Source organism: Jaculus jaculus, chromosome 13 (genome assembly GCF_020740685.1).
Source record: "Jaculus jaculus isolate mJacJac1 chromosome 13, mJacJac1.mat.Y.cur, whole genome shotgun sequence".
NCBI lineage: Eukaryota > Metazoa > Chordata > Mammalia > Rodentia > Dipodidae > Jaculus > Jaculus jaculus.
Window position 1 is genome coordinate 73,827,918 of NC_059114.1, and position 4,073 is coordinate 73,831,990.

At 41.5% G+C, this 4,073-nt stretch overlaps 1 pseudogene; it reads right to left on the reverse strand.

Annotated features, from left to right (window-relative positions):
- Nucleotides 1-1,357: 1,357 nt before the first annotated feature.
- On the reverse strand, nt 1,358-1,652 carry LOC101601786 (annotated as a pseudogene).
- Nucleotides 1,653-4,073: the final 2,421 nt, after the last annotated feature.

Consider the following 4,073-nt stretch of genomic DNA (forward strand, 5'->3'; position numbering starts at 1 on the left):
CCCACAGACTTCCTAAAGTTACCGGGAAGATTCAAACAGCTGCACAGGCTGGAGTCCTCATTTCGGCCTCTCATTCTCATCGGCTGCTAGAGCTAGGATGGTGGCTTTCAGGTTTCGCCCCATGAAAACATGATAGTCAGCTTCCTGTTACTGTAACAAATATCTGAAATCATCAACTTGTAAACAGAAAAGGGTTATTTTTGGTTTGCTATTTTTAATGTTTTCAGTCCATTAACAGGCAGAACTGGTTTGAAGTATTTTGGTAGGAGCTGGCTATATCATGGCAGGAATACCATGTGCCTTGTGACCAGGAGGAGAGAGAAAGGGACAGTGAGACAGAGACAGACAGACTCTATCTCCACTGACCAATCCTCAATGGCCTAAGAACTCATACTAAGCTCCTTTTTTGTTTTTTGTTTTGTTTTGTTTTTTTTTGAGGTAGGGTCTCACTCTATCCCAGGCTGACCTGGAATTCACCACGTAGTCTCAGGGTGACCTCGAACGCATTGTGATCCTCCTACCTCTGCCTCCTGAGTTCTGGGATAAGTTCCACTTCTTTTTTTTATTTTTTATTTTCATACTTTTATTGGTGCTGAGGAACAGTACACAAACATTTCAATTGTACACAAGTCTTAACACACGTACCAAAAATCTAAAGACCATGTATTGTTTCTTTAGAAGTCATTCCAGTGACACCCAGCTTCAATCTTAGAGGCATTTCTCCTTATTAGGCTCTCATGTACAAACATCTTCAAATGCTCACAATCTCTACTCGACTCCCACTGGTTCACAATTTTAGTATCATATACACTGCAAATGCAAATTTTTCATCTTTCACAGTTATCAGAATTATTAAGAACACTGGACTACCCCAGCTAGAGATGTCACGGAGGCACACAGTGCTGACAACAGGGCAGTGACCAAGGAGTGGTTTTATTTTTTTTCTTAGGAAACGGCTCTACTAAAAACACAGACTTGGAGTAATTGAAAATATTCAAGACATATTAAATGCACAAATGTGACTCCAAATTGCCATTTAGTATGCTTTGCATTGTAGGATATAAAACTAACCCCCCACCTATGGAATGTTAAGCTGACACCCAAGACAGTCAAAGCTTCCCATAATTCAATATCCCTCTATTTTCTGGTTATACCAAAAAATAAACAACCAGCAAATGGTTTCACCTCTTTAAAAAAAAACATTTACACTTAAAAAATGGGATGAGGTGGGATTCCCTCCTTTTAAAAAATGTTTCTAGAGCTACTAAAAAACCTGCATTTACAAAATAGTTGATAAAAAATATTCCTCTGGATTGTACAGGAAGGAGACAGGGATGCTGATGGACACGGAGGATGACTACCCAGCCTGGGCGTCTTCCTCTCCCGCTTCCTCGGAGGCTGGCCTCTCCTCGCTCTTCGCCTCTCCGTTCTCGGCAGGTAGGTCTTCTTTAGTCTCGGGCTTGGTCACTTCAGCCTGCTTGCCCTTTTCTCCCCTCTTCCCTTTTGCTTGCACTTTTTTGTCTGAAGGTTTATGCTTTCCCGCTGCTTTTTTTGGCTTCGCTTCTACTTTCGCAGGAGCGGGTTTCCGCGCACAGCCTGGCCCACCTGCGCTTGGGCTGGTCCTTCCCGCGGCTCACCTTCCTCTTGGGCATCTTGGCGATGCGTGAGGATGCTGCGGGCCAGGCGCGCAAGGGGGCGGTGGGAGAACAAGATGGAACCGGATTGGAGCCGGCCCCCTCCTCCTCCTCCTTCTCTTAAAGGTTCTACCACCTCCAATTAGCGCCAAGGGCTAGGGGTGGAGCTTGTACAAGATAGAGTCTTTGGGGGACACTTTTCCAAACCATAACCATGAACCTACATTGAACCATAAAGAGGTGAATACAGAAACTTCTCTACTGTCTAGTTATAAATATAAACTTGGTAGACGACACATGAAAGATACATAGACATAGAATGATACGTGGTGAAATTACAGTATCTGCACTACTCAGGGTATACGATAGGATTTTAAGGAATTTAACATCTAAGTTCAGAAAATTTGGAGTGTAATGAAACAGTAAGTTTTAACTCAGAAAACATATACCGGAAGTATACATTTATAAATTTAAATTTTATGACTACCTTGACATAGTTAACAAAAACTGAAAACGAATACCTCTATATTAAAAAAAAATAGTTGAATGCAATATACCTCCTTTTCTTCATGAGTTCTCAGAAAACAAAAATGAATGCAGAGAACTAAATATAAAACATCTACAAATGGAGCTACCTAATTAGTGTCCGACCTAGTTAAGACACTCCTGACATATATCATATATATGCATATATACCATGTAGTTCATAGATGATACAAAGCTAAGGAGAGATGCAGATATGTGTATAAGAACAAGCTATAGCTATTGCGAAGCTTATTGTCACTGTGTTCTCTAAAAGGAGGATGCATACAGCAAAAACATAAACAATTTATGGGGTCCCTTCCATGTGATAGCAATTCTCATTATTTTAGTTAACTCTCACAACAATCCTAAAGAAATAAGACAGTTGTTGTTGGATTCACAGACTAGGGCTTGGAATGACAGAACCCAGTAAGCGTCGAGTCCCACATGAACAAGCCCAGTCCCAGACTGTTTTCTGCCTCCCACAATGTTATCTGTGGAATCATAACCTTTCATGCTTGGGACAGGCCACCAACTGCCTCTTGCCAACTAGGAAGCACACTTACAGTCAGGTTGCCAAACTTGGCAAATAAAAATACAACACAGGCTGGAGAGATGGGTTAACGGTCAAGACACTTGACTGTGAAGCCTAAGAAGCCAGGTTCGATTCTCTAGGACCCACATAAGCCAGATGCACAAGTTGGGACATGTGGCTGGAGTCTGTTTGTGGTGGCTGGAAGCCCTGGTGCACCCATTCTCTCCCTCTCTCTCTCTCTCTCTCTCTCTCTCTCTCTCTCTCTCTCTCCCTCAAATAAATAAATAAAATATAAAAAATACAAGACACAAAATTAAAATTTAACAGTGAATAATGTTTTAGATACAAGTATGTCCCAGTTCTATATGGACATATTTATATTAAATATTATTCAGTTTCTCTAAAATTCAAATTTAACTGAGTGCTCTCTATTTTATCTGGCCTGCCATCTCTCTGTAACTCTGAGTAGCAGTCACGTTTTCTACAATGGCAGCAAATGTGGCTTTTTGAGGATGATAGAAAGGTAATTGTGAATTCATAATAGCTAAGAACTGAACTTAACCCAGGTGCCCATAATTTGATCAATGGATAATGAAGTTGTGGTACATTTACACAGGGGACTTCTACTCAGCAGTAAGAAAAAAATAAATAAATACACTGAAATTTGTAGAAAAAAATGGACCAATTTGGAACAGATCATACCCAGCAAAGTCACACAATCACAGAAAGACAAACGCCACATGTTCTCACTCTTCTGCAGTCCCTACCCTGGATCAGCTCCAGTAGCTGACACACCTGATAGGCAACTCAAGGCCCAGACAATAAGGATGACAGGGGTTGGGGACAGGGCAAGGGAGGGGGGGTTGAGGGGAAAAAAAGCACAAAACTAGGACTGGGGAAATGGCTTAGTGGTTATGGCATGTGCCTGTGAAGCCTATGGACCCTGGTTCAATTCCCCAGGACCCACGTAAAGCCAGATGCACAAGGGGGCACATGTGGCTGGAGTTCATATGCAATGGCTAGAGGCCCTGGTGGATTGATTCTGTCTATCTGTCTCTTTCTCTCTCACAAATAAAAAATTTGAATTTTTTTTTTTAAATTTAAAAAATAACACAAAACTAAACCCAAAATGAACTGGTACCATAGGAACCTTTATCCTTGAAGACAGACTGAAAGATTGAAGCCTCCAAGAAGGGGCCTGGAGAGGGTGGGGTAAAGCCTAACCTTAAAAATTGTTTTGGTTCTGGCCTGTAACTTTCAGTACCAGAAAGTGGTTGCTACCCACAATGAGCTGTTGTTCAGAGAGACCTGCGAGGTCTCCAAAACAAGCCAGTCTTCTGTCAAAGCACTCGATTACCCACCTGAGGTTAAAAAAAAAAAAA